Raw genomic sequence first — 12,911 nt, forward strand, 5'->3', positions numbered from 1 at the left:
CTGTCTCCCCACGAAGAGGGTTGTGCCATTTTAATTATAATGGTATGGCTAAAGTGGTACAACTTTTGTGTGAAGACAAGTTCTAAGACACAGGAGTCAAGGCCAACATTTCTAAACTAGGGTGCCAATTAAGCACTTGGCCTGATTTTCAGCTATACCGAGCCACAACAATTCCCAATGACAACTTTGAACATTAAGCCACGTATTTAGGTTCTTTACTTTATGTAACTAAATTTGAAAATTTTGGCTTAAGTTACTTGCCTGAAGGCACTCAGCAACTGTTGTGTCAGGGCTGGGATTAGAAGACAGTAGAGTCCTGCTACCTATCAGTAAACCACACAGCTTTTTAACCCTTGGAAAGCTAATATTTCTCCCTCCTGATCATTGAATAAGAACTGTTTGTGTCCCAGAACACCAGACTCCAGCATAGGCGCTTTGTAGCATGACAGACAAAGCATCGGGATGTCTGATTTATTTTCACAGCATCCACAGTACAGGTTCCAAGAAGGATGATCATCAATAAAGAAAAACCTGACACAAGATTCCCTCTCAAAGCTAAATATCCCATAGCAAGTAAGAGAGCTGTGTTGTTGTCCAGAGCTATCCCGTGAGGCTGGGTAAGTGGGACAGATCTCCTGTCCAGAGCTGGGGAGAAAGGGCTCTTTTCTGTCTGACAAATCACCCCCTCTACTGCACTGGAGTGGGGTCCAAGCTCCTTTTTAAGATTCTTTTCCTTGGAGTGAATCTGGGCAGTGGATTGGAGCTGAATGAACTCTATTGCTGCATTTCTGGTGTGACTTTGGGGGAAGGAACATGGAGGAGGACAGCTAAAAGCTCACCCCAGCCCAAGTCCTCACTTTCGCGTGGCCTGGTTTTCAAAGGCGCTGAAGACCCGCAGCTCCCATTGACTTCAGCTAGAACTGTGGGTTAACAGCTTTGAAAATCCAGCCCTTAGTGAGTTCTATGCACATGGGACAGAACTACTCAGCTTCCCTCAAGGACTTTTCCTTTTGCACTAAAGAGAAGCTCAGTCTCGTTGGGACAATATTGCCATCTAGAGGTGAGTAGTACAACCTTCCTGTTGCAGGCTATCGGTAGAGAATTGATTATACTAGAATAGTATTCTTTTTAAACAAAGAGTCATTTGAGAGCACCTTTCAGGGTGGGAGGCAGAAGAAAAGAGCATTTGCTATCTGAGGCAATATATTTTGGCTTGATGTACACAGAAAATATACTAACCACACAGTTCGTATTGTAACAGATTTGTTCTTCCCCTTCACTCTTGCGGGTGTTGCTGTGTGCAGGTCAGAACTTCAAGGTGCTAGAACTCTCATCTTCCTTCTCCAAGAGCAAAGCCCCCTACCATGGAAACTAATGGAGAGTCACATCAGCAGTACAAGACCTATGACACAGATGAGTCGTTCCAGTGCCATACAGTACGCATATGCATACAGCCCCCTCCAGGACATTAAACATTGCTATAAACAAGAGCAGAATTCATTCTCCAGTCAGCATATTTAAACCAGCCCTTTAATCTGACTCATCCACTGATCATCTTACCCCTCACATGTAGGTCACTGGAAGTCTGAGAAAGCAACAGCCCTTTGGAATGCCAACACAGGACCAGACAGAGATGTCCCCTTTTCCCAGGCTATGCTTGTTCCTTTGCTATGTCCCTGGAGCCCACATCTGGGGGAGAGGGGTGATTGAAAGCCTCACTTCATCTGTGCTGTTCCATCAGTCTCTGCAGCTATTTATTCCTTCAACTAACTCCTGAGATTATCCCTTCATTATTTGTTTGCAATAGTCAAAATAAAATGATGTATTTGTTGTCAGAAAAAAAAAACCTGCCGACCAAGAGCAAAATATCCTGCAGGACATCCAGAGCATTCCCATCTTTCTTAGCCCCAGCTAAGAGCAAGAGAGGGCTTTAAAAACTAAGGGCCAGACCCACAAAGGGACATAGGCATCGCAACACCTAACTTTCGGGCGCCAAGAAAATCCCTGGAATAACAATGGGATCCACAAAGCCTGAGTTAGGCACCTAGGCTCCCTATACACTGCATGGGGAGAGATAGATGCCTAAGAATACAGTCCACAGAACCAGCGTGTTAGGTGGGGAGCTGCCTGAACTACTCAGTGGAAGGTGCAGACAAGAGGGGTTTGTCCTAAGCCCCATCCCTCTCACAGAGTTGGGTGCCTATCTGCTTGTGATCCACAGATGGGAACCCCTCTCTTGGAGTCAGGCACTGTAGATGTTCTTGAGAGAATGAATGAGGTGCCTGCCTCAGACCCAGGGGCGGATCTACCAATTTTGCCGCCCCAAGCAGCAGCCGCTGAATTGCCGCCCAAAAGCCACCACGGCGGGAAGAGCAGTGGGGCCACTGCCAAATTGCCACCGCGGGACACAGACTACCGCCCCATTTTGAATGCCGCCCCAAGCATCTGCTTGGAAAGCCGGCCCTGCTCAGACCACACAAAACAGCCGGAGAAGGAGACAGTGTTGGTGGAGGAGACAGTGTTGGTAATAGCAACCTTCTAAGTATTAGCCATGGGGTAAGACTGGGATGTGGGAGACCCAGGGTCAATACCACCTCTCCCCATGGGGAAAAGGATTTGAACCAGGGTCTGACACTTCCAAGGAGCTGCCCTAACCACTGGGTTATAGGATATCCTGTTATGGGGGCTCCCTCAACCTCTCCACCTGCAGCTGCTGCACTGGGTATAAATACTTAAATATTCAGTGGACCAGAGAACAACCCTATGGCCAGGCAGTTAGGGCATCCCATCCAGGAGGTGGGAGACCCATGGTCCAGCTCTGATTACTCTAATTATTTAGCCAAAGTAGAACAGCTCCAACAGGAGAGATTGAGGGAACCCCCGCTTCAGAATATCCCAGAGCTTGCTGGTTAGAGCACTCTCCCGAGAGGTGGGAGACCCTTGTTCAAAACCTCTCTCTTCTTTCAGGCAGAGAGTGGGGTTGAACCTGGGTTCCCTACATCTCTCAGCTGAGTGCTCTAACCCCTCAGTTCACAATTATATGGTGGCCAGCACCAACTCCTCCTCCTGGATTTTGAATGGGGCCCAATCCAGTAAGTGTGCTCAGAGCACTTCTACTGGATTGGGCCCTGCAGGCAAGACAGGCAGGGGAACACCTGTCGTCCCTCACTTTGTAGATTGCGCTGGGCCTTCCATAGGAGAAGGATGATGGTCTGAACGCTGGCAATGAGGCTGCAGTGCACATGCTCAGAAGCAGACACAAATGTGCCTTTCACCCTGAAAATTTAGGCACCAAATAAGGTTAGAAGCCAACCAAGCAAGGGCTTTGTGAATCACAGTGGAGCCTAAAACTGGGCTTTAGGTACCTAAATACCTTTGTCGGTCTGGGCCTAAGAACACAAAACTTTCCATTAAAAATCTCTCATTTGCTCATGGACTGCAAGGCTTTGAAAGTTTGAAGCGGTTTTATCTCCACCTAGTGGCAGGAAAGAGCCTCTAAGAAAGTGACAGGCTGAGAATAGACCTGGATTTGTGCTGGAAGTGGCCCACCTTGGTTATCATACACATTGTAAGGAGAGTGATCACTTTAGATAAGCTATTACCAGCAGGAGAGTGGGGTGGGGGAGAGATAACCTTTTGTAGTGATAAACACCCATTTTTTCATGGTCTGTGTGTATAAAAACATCTTCTGTATTTTCCACAGTATGCATCCGATGATGTGAGCTGTAACTCACGAAATCTTATGCTCAAATAAATTGGTTAGTCTCTAAAGTGCCACAAGTCCTCCTTTTCTTTTTGCGAATACAGACTAACCCGGCTGTTACTCTAAAACATGGTAAGTATGTTATGAAACAGCGTGATGGAGACCTACTTTTCTTTTCTTTTTTAGTTGCAGCTCAGGCAAAGCTCTGCCTTTCCTTCTTGTTCTGTTTAAATAGAGTCGGGAGCAATGTGGTCTAGTGGTATAACCATCAGGAACACCGAGTCAGTGATGTGCCACTGCTATTTTAACACAGGGCTCCTGTCCCTGAGCTAAGCCCTGCGTCCCAGGGGTGTGCATGCTGCAGAGGGGCGGGTGGAAGGAAGGGGCTGGGGAATTCATTTAAAACACATTTAAATTAAAATGCTTTCTTATAACCAGAGCCAGGCTAGGTGGTGGAGGCACTGCTCAGTGAAAGTGGCAGATTAAGGGCACTGGCTGGAAATACCCAACCTCTGAAAACACTAGAGGATTCTGATAGTCCAGCACAATGGGCAGCTTGTGCCATGCAAATGAGGACGGCCGAGTGGGATGAAGATGCTGTTAGGGGAAATTAGAAGGTTATCCCTATTTTTAAACACTCCCGACCCTTGGTACGATCTTATCTTTTCCATTCTAAAGATGAATAGATTCTGCCTCAGCAGTATTTTTATGACAACCCTCACAACCCCAAAATTCACCACCTCTGGCAGAGATAACTCAGCAGCCCCCACAGAGCACGGCTGCATCCCAGGCATGAAAATCTTTCCTGGTTTGGTGATGGAATGGCGGGAAGCGAGGCATCTCTGGGACATCACTGGCTCCAAGCCTGAGCCAAGCTCTCTGTAAAAGGCAGGAGATGGTTCCCTGCCTCCCAGTGGGGGGCTGTGAGGATTAGTTGGCTAAAGGGCCACATTTATTTACTCAGGTTTATAGACTGGTGCTGTACAAAGCTCTAGGCACATGTACAAATCTAACTTCCTAGAGGCGCACATAGAACCAGTCAACTGATGCACCGTCAACAAAGCTTTCATAGCTCCCCCCACATAATAAACCCTCATCCCTCCTCAACAGCTTCAGAGAAAGCCTGGGGAAGGAGGCATTGCTGTGTGGCCTGAAGGTTACCAAATGTGGGCTTGATGTGACTATCCTGAGGGAGTGGGATTTGGAGCTGAAGGCCCTCCACTAAGCATAGCCTACCCAGATGAACACGGCCAGGGACTGGCCGCTCAAATGCCCCATCTGATCTCAGCTGTCAGACAAGAGCAGCTCCTTAGAAATACAGCAATCAAACCATCTGGGAATTTACAGATCAAACCCCAATGCCTTGAACTGCCCCTGAAAATGAGCTGGGAGCCAGTGCAGACTCTGGAGAACAGGTGTAATAAGCTCCTTGTGGGAGGCTCTGATAAGTAATTGAGCAGCCACTTTCTGCACTAGCTGAAGTTTGAGCAGTCTCCAGATATAGCTCATACAGGGCATATTACAGTGACCCAACCTGGAGGTGACCGAGGGTTGTAGTGAGGTTCAGATTCAGAAGGCTGCAACCTTCTTGTCTAGCACAGATGGATGAAAATACATTTGGGTGCTGCTGTCTGGACATCCAGCCGCTGAAATTCCAACAAGAATCTAAAGTTGCAAACTTGAGTAACAAAAAGTAGGCTAAATCCCTGATTTGAGGGGGCAGCTATTTCCTCTGGAGAGCCAGCCAACACCACCACCTGGGTCAGATGAAACAGATATCGAGCAAACGATAGCTCAGCAGTTTCTACCGCCTCAAACCTCCCATCTGCATGGAGCAGGACTAGTAATAGGGCAGATGCTTCCATACAAGGGAGAAACCATTCCAGGGATCATCTCAGTGCTTCCTTTGGATCATTCCCCCAAGGGAGGGGAGCGAGCACTGGCTAACAGAATACCCTGATGTTCTGACACCCACATAGCTCCAACAGCAGGGAATCTAATAGGGATCCTTCGGTGTTCTGCATAGTTCCCTTGGGTCTCTCTCTTCCCCATGACAGCCTGGCTGCTCCAGGAGCCCCAACTCAGGTGGACTCTCTGTGCATTCAGAATGAGCATTACAGTTAGTACAAGTCTCCCTAGGAACATGCCATGGAGAGCAGCAACTGCTCCTTGAAGCCACCCTCTTCCCTTTGCCCCCAGTGCCACAGAGCCATCACTACATCAGGGGAGGGCTTTTTCCCAAGGTGAGAATACAGTGATGTTGCTTCTCTCCCTACATTGTGGGGCTTTTCCAGCCACACCTTACTACCCTGTGCAGCACACGGCCCACTGTCTGCAAAGCACTTTGACCTTGGAAGGAGCTAGCTGCCCAGATACATAGTGCTCAGCTATAAGTCTCCTGTATGCACAAGTGTCTCTGTAATGCCATCATCCTGATTCTACTGTAACAATCCAGGCAGAAGGATCCTGCCACATGAGTACGGTATTTGAGCAGAAGGCAGCAGGGTAGGCAGAATGTATAGCACACTGTTAGCCAGAGGGGCGTATCTGTTCATTTAATTTCTCCTGTCTCTGGCCTCGAACAGACAGTGACTGCTCGGGGGCTGCAGCTGCTGATGCCATGGGGACATTTTTAAACATTTGCCCACTTATTCAGTAATCTGCAGGTTGAGAGTCCGTTACTGAACTTGGGCACCTATGTCCAGATACCCAGAGCCCCACAAGGGCACCTAGATCTGCATGTAAGGGGCTCAGTACCTGCCTTAAGTGACAGTGTGAACACCTAAATGTGAAGACAACCATCCTGCCTTAGGCCCTCAGGTTCAATAATTGGGCTTCACTTATTAAACAAGCCCCTCAAGTCCCTTCAGCTGCTGCCCAGAATCAAGGCCACACTCTATTACATGCAATGACTGCTCTTCCTGGAGGGGAGGGTGAGGTGCAGGCTGAACCCTTGCTTCGTCCCCAACCAGCCCCTTGAGCCATCCAGATGCTGCCCATGGGGTGAGACTCCTGTGCTCCCCCTAGTTGCCTCCAATGATATGAGGGAGAAAGACAAACTCCAACTCTGACAAACTCATCTACCTCATGACTCATCTGCCTGGAGGGGGCAAACGGCAGCTTGGTGTTTGCTATTTTAATTTACTCTGTTGAATGCTACTGATGAGGTTTATATCCAGGGGACGATTTTCTTTCAGCCCTAGCCCAGCAGAAACAGTGCCCAGTTTATAACAGGAGAAGCTAGTCCCTATGATCTCATGTTACAGCCCTGGGCTGTAACAGGGGATAAGAGGGACTGGCTGTGTTGGGCTATGGCCGTCTGCTGAGCAAGGGCCCTTCCAGCAGGCTCCCAGGGCAATTAGCAGGTGGCAGCATTAACTGCAAGGGTAATGAAGGACACCTGCCAGGAAACTCAGTCCTGCCTAACCCACTGAAAGGCCCAAGTACATTCCTACTGAGTGTCCCAGGGCAGCATGTCATCCAATCAGTGGCCTAATCAAGGTAGGACTGGGTTCCCCAAACCCTGCCACAGGGTGGCCCAGCAGGTCTCATTCTGGCTCCTACTGATCAGCCAGCCACCTTTTCTTTGTCTCCTATGGCTCTGAGCCAGCTTTCCTTCAGTCTCCTACCACATCAAACCCCTCATCCTCCCCTTCCAGTTCCCATGTAATCCCACTCCATTCATGTCTCGAGTCATTCCCCCTCCTCACTCCATTCAAGGCTCTCTCCATCCTGCTCCTTCACTTTCATTCATGCTACCCCCATCCACCTGAGAAAGTCTCTCTTTCCAGTTACCAAGGCCCTACCTGCTCCTGCAGTCTTCCCCTCCCCAGATCATCTCTCCCCACCCTTCCCTATTGCTCCTGCCATGCACTACCTAATGCATATGTCTCATTAGGTTTAGGGCTCATTCCCACTTCCCTGAACTTAATTTCAAAACACTTATTTATGTCCGAAGGTCCCTGAGCCCATAAGCTCGCCAGGTCAGGGAGCATGTTTGTAGAGTGCCATGTACATTTACAATGCTATAACACAGCATTTATAAGAGTATCTTCTGTAGTAAGCACTAATGGGCACAGAGGCCTGGGATTAAATGGGTCATTATAGGCACCTGGCCTGTTCCCCCCTGCCCAGCCCAGGAAGGGTTAACACCATGCCCCAAGTCTATTCAAGCCCTTTCTTCAGGCACCAGTTACCAATTGCACAAGCAAGCTCTAAAATGACACAGTTCAACATATATCTAACAACTACCATTCCCCAACACAGGAACATCCTAGCATCTATTTCCCCAACTCCCGTGACACAGACACCAACCCGCTTTCTGGTGCTCCCCTCCAACCTGAGCTCTTTCAGCCTTCCCAAGAATCAAAGTGCTCATTAGGCAATACCTGACCCTGCCCAGCTGGGGCTGATAATTCTCTCTCCAAGGCCCAAACACCTGATCTTAAAGGGGCCCTGCCTCAGAATAGGCTGGATGGCCCTGGCCCTTTGAGATATGTCTGCAAGCATTTTGGATCTAGTGGGAGTGAGCCTCCTCTCCTGGCTCCAGCCTTGGCTTAATGGGGTTCTGGTGCTTTAAAAACAGTAGTGTAGACAGCACTTTGAAGTTGCAGCTTGGGATATGAAGCCCACGCCACCTCCCTAGGCTTCAGAGCCCAAGGTCCAGACAGAGCCACAACTCCACCATGATGCCTATCCAGCTGTTTTCAGCGTGCTAGCGCCAGCCCTGTTAGCCCAAATCTGGCCATCCAGGCTGGGAGACTGGCTTCTGCTCAATCCAAAATGCTAAACAGACATACCCTACAGAGGCAGGCCACCCTGTTCCAGGCATGGAGACTTAATTCCCCTTTTGTGCCTAGGGTAGGTCCCTCTGGGTCAGGAGTGAGGTACGCTGGCTTGGTAGCAGTGGCTTGCCATGCTGCTGCCTGGGCTGGGGTGAGAGGGCTCTGCTCCCCAGGGGAAGGGGGGCTGCCAATCCAGGCACTTTTATGAAAAATAAACAACTGGATCCCAGAGGAAAGGCCCCAGGTCAGGAATTTCCCCTTTCTTAATACTTTCCATGTGGACGCAGCCCTCACTCCCTGTCCCCTGGGGGTGAACGAGGAGGTACCGGAGGCATTGGGCTGGACTCCCTTTCCAAGCTGGGGGATGCGTCGCTTCTGGAAGTCGAACGCTTGCTGTGGAGATGGGCGTTTGGGCCTGTCTGGCAGCTGTGACTCCCTCCCTCACCAAGGCCAGTGCACTCCAGCCCTGCTCGCAGGCTTGGTCGTGCGGATGACAAGAGCAGATGTGGTAGGCCTGGATTCTGTAAGGCCTCACTGCCCCAGTCCAGCTTTTCCACCTCCCTGTGGCCAGACACAGCTCCATTAGTACAAGCCCTGTAGGACTCTGCTGAATGCCAACCAGGGCACAGAGCAGTTTGGGCAGTTGTTGTGTATGGAATTGGTGGCAATATTGCAGCCATGGGCACCAGCATAAGAACCTAGCTAGCTAGTCAGCTCTGCTATAGATTGGGAAAGGACAGGGAGCTGCTCCCATCCACCTCCAGTGGTTTTGGAAGCTCTACTCAAGCAGGCAGCACCTAGCCAAAGTCTCTTTAAACAAAAGCATTCCCCCATCCTACCCCAAACAACATCCCTCTACGCAGCACTGCAGTCTGCCCCTCATCATGCACTGAAACAATAAGGGGCTACCCCTCTATTTCACTCCAGCCAGTGTTCTGCTCTAACTGAACTCACTACAGAAGCAAGTTCTGTGGCATTAACAGCACTTTGTGGGGCGAGGGAACAGAAATTAGACTCTGAAACTCTGCTCGAACATACCAAACCCCATTAGCAATTAATTCTGAGCGGTTCTACAGCTCAGAGCATGGGACTCTGGCAGGTAACTGATGAAGGATCCCCCCTGGGCAAGGACCAGACCTTCCATGTTCCAGCACTTGGCTCCATGTTGCTCTAGATATCTATCTGCTCACACTCACCTTTCAATCAGAACACATCTGCTGTGGCGCTCTGGCTCTCTCTCTGATTTTCCTGCTCCCTTCTGCCTGGTTTTCTCCTTCTACTACCCATCTGTGAATCTGTCTGTACAGTCACTTCCTCCTCTCCCTATGTCTTTCTTTCCTTTCTTTCTCTCTCTCTTTCCGTGTCCCTTGCTCTCTCAGGAAATTAAAGATAATCCTTTTTTTTTCTTTTCTGCTGCCGGATTCACTGTTTAACATTCTCTGCATGTGCTTGCGCTGATTCAAAACAGGATTAGACATTCTGTTGCTTTGATGTCAGTTGGGCTCTGCACTTGAGGCAGAGAGGGGGAAACTAAAATGTCTGTTCACAAGCCCTGCAGGTTCTGCACATCCACTCACACCACTCATCAGCTGAAGGTCAGAGACATTTATCTGCCACCCAGATAATAAAGGCGGGTTCCCCTTCCACTCGGATTAGTCTGCAGGAGGGACAAAGAGCGTGCCTTGCTCCAACCCTGTGACATGGCAGCCAGCCGCGCTCTGTCCCTATGCTGTTTGTTATTCCATAAGCCGCTGGCTTGCACTCCTGATTCCGTTTTCATGAGACACTTTGGGGGCTTATCAGCTCCCGTTAGGAGGTGAGGAGTAATTAATCATATGAAAACATGGCTTGTTTGAGTGTCAGCAGATATTATAACCTACAGCAGCCACCCAGCGGGGAGCAAATATGCCACCGGAGTCACTTTCAATAGAGAGATCTGTCCCTCAGAATCCCTGTGGGGAAGGCATGCCTGGAGTTACCCTGAGCAGGCACGAGGCCACTTTTAAGTGAGAAGCAGGGACGGGAGTGGATGCTCTGGGAATACATGGCAAAAGTAGTTAAGGAGAAAGTGCCCATCTGGGTTTTCCTTAGTCAGCCCCTGGGCCACCTTTAAATAAGAAACAAGGCCAGGGAAAGGCTTTGGAGCGGTTTGGCTGGAGTTTCACTTGCTTACAGCAGGCCTGAATTTCTTCCCTGGGCCTTCCACAGGGAATGTGCAGCAGGCATTATCTTCACTGGCCTAAATGTCCTGTTAACTCCTCTAGTCCCTGTTTAGACTGAGTGGGCCTGATCCTGCTCTCACGGCAGTGGAGGGCACTTGTGCCTTCGATTTTAATGGAAAGCTCTTGAGGCCCAGTGACTCCTGGGCACTGCCTGCCACATAGGTCAGGCTCGGGAAGCTGAGACCCATCTTGCAGTCAGTCCATAATAGTCTCAAGGGAATCCTCTGGCATGAGCATGGCTCAATTTCTTTGTTTAGCAAAAGGCTGCGATCAGTCCTTATCTGGGAAACCAGTTCTCCTAGCCACTGCAAAGGAACTAAGAGTCCGAGACACTGTGCCATGGCCTAAACCATCCCAAGAGTCACTGCAGCTACTGGAGAATGACGTGGAGGTTCCAGGCAGCGGCTCGGGAACTCCAGGGGCCTCATTAATATTCCATGGGCACATCCCAAAACCATTTGAAATGTCACTTCACAAACGCATGTCACTGCTCAGCTCCTTGGGCCGTGAGACTGCCAAGGGGAGAGGCTGAGAGCACCAACAGGGAGCCCACAGCGATAGTAGGGAGGCAATGGAGCTATGGACAGGGAGTGCACAGTGACTCTAAGGAGACAACAGAGCCACTGAGCGGGAGCTCGCAGTGACTGTAGGGAGATGATGGACCCATGGACAGGGAGCCCCCAGTACTACAGGAGTCAATGGAAGCACAGAGAATGAGCCAATAAATGGATTCACTCTGACTGACTCTCTCACACACACCTCAGTGCACCTCAGAGAGGAGGATGCAAGAATGTTGCAGCTAGCACTCCCTGAGCAGCAGGGGGCTGGCAAACAAGGCAGTTGGAGTTGTGCACCCCAAAAAGGAGGTACATCCAGGTGGGATGGAGGGCAAACTCCTTGTCCCCCACTAGCGCCTGGTGGCTGGTACTGGGACCAGTGCATGTGGCGCTAGTTTTAAGGAGCCTCTTCAAAGCATGCTCCCCACAGTGCTCAGGAAAAATTCTGCTTGCCTCTGTCCAGAGCAACCACAATGCCTCCAGCCCCCACCACTGCAGCCCTGCACCTCAGCACTGCTGGAAGTGCTATCACTTAGCCCAGTATTCACAGGGTTATTCCCGGGCTTTGGAGAGTGTCCCACCTCATTGAGAGCCCTCTTGCAGTATCCCAAGTGCTCTGGAAGCTCCTCTGTCAACCAGGCAGGGGCTAATCTATCTTTGTCCAGCATGCACACAGACTAGATTAGTGCCTGAAATAAGCTCCATCCATCATGCTGGACCAAAGTAGATTAACTCGCAGTGCGCCTGCCTCATGTGACCCCACTCTCCAGGTCTGCTGATTAATGAAGCAGCTTCCTTTATCTGCCAAGCTCAGGAAACATGCATATCTGGGCTGGCTTGAGACAAAGAGAAATATGGGCACTAGATACAGACACAGGGTGTTATCGGATGCATCAGCCTTGATGAGCGAGTTTTGCCACCTGGACCTTGCTGACATGCACCTGTTCCACAAGTTCCCATCTCCCACACTAGCATCCATCACGCTCCGGTCTCCTCCACTTCCATCCTCGGTACACTCATCCCCACTGCACCTTTTTCCCCTTCACCCACACTCTCTTCACTCATGTTCCTTTCCTACATGCCCCTTCCTTCCCTCTCCCTTCCCAGGCATTGTCTCCCTTCACAGGTCCCTCCTTAACGATCTTTGGATTAGACACTGAATGAACTACCAGCCCGCTAACCTTTTCCTGGCGCGTGAGAGAGCCACTGATCAGTGCCTGTGGAAGTGCCAGGGGCTTTGGGCAATGCGGAGAGTTCTGGCCAAACAGGGAGGTGGTGCCCGTCAGAGGCCACTGTGCAACCTGCACTCTACCAGGGACAGGATTGATTGCTAGTGGGAAGTCGCTGCTCATTCTCTAGAGCAGGGGGGCTCATGACAAATTCTTTTGGTGGCCTCAGGGTGCAGCCACCAACTCTTGCTGGTGGCTGCTCTGACACTTTTTCCTAAAATACTTAATTAACTTTAGAAAAAAATAAGCACATATACTAGCACAGACTTGCTAGCTAGCTGGGAGGCTGTGAAAAGTGACAGTAATAAACATAAGCCTCTCGCTGCCTGCTCTGGGACTGGTGGTAACTAACGCGGCAAGCCCAGAGGTGCCTTGGCTATGACCTGCCAAGCCTACAGGTGCCTGGGCTCAGCCCC

The 12,911-nt window shown here is 50.1% G+C and overlaps 1 protein-coding gene across 8 annotated transcripts in view; it reads right to left on the minus strand.

The window, feature by feature from the left end:
* The window catches only part of CASKIN2 (CASK interacting protein 2), an 85,709-nt gene extending 75,681 nt beyond the window's left edge, over window positions 1-10,028 (minus strand). For 6 of the 8 annotated variants that reach the window (XM_074972173.1, XM_074972178.1, XM_074972177.1 and 3 more), the window contains exons 1-2: window positions 9,684-10,028; window positions 1,240-1,371 (exon numbers count right to left, since the gene is read on the minus strand). The gene's annotated coding sequence lies outside the window, so the exon portion shown is untranslated. The remainder of the gene's footprint in view (window positions 1-1,239; window positions 1,372-9,683) is intronic. The other 2 variants (XM_074972169.1, XM_074972171.1) reach the window with 2 other exon arrangements.
* Window positions 10,029-12,911: the final 2,883 nt, after the last annotated feature.

This window comes from Natator depressus, chromosome 14 (genome assembly GCF_965152275.1).
Source record: "Natator depressus isolate rNatDep1 chromosome 14, rNatDep2.hap1, whole genome shotgun sequence".
NCBI classification, from domain to species: domain Eukaryota; kingdom Metazoa; phylum Chordata; order Testudines; family Cheloniidae; genus Natator; species Natator depressus.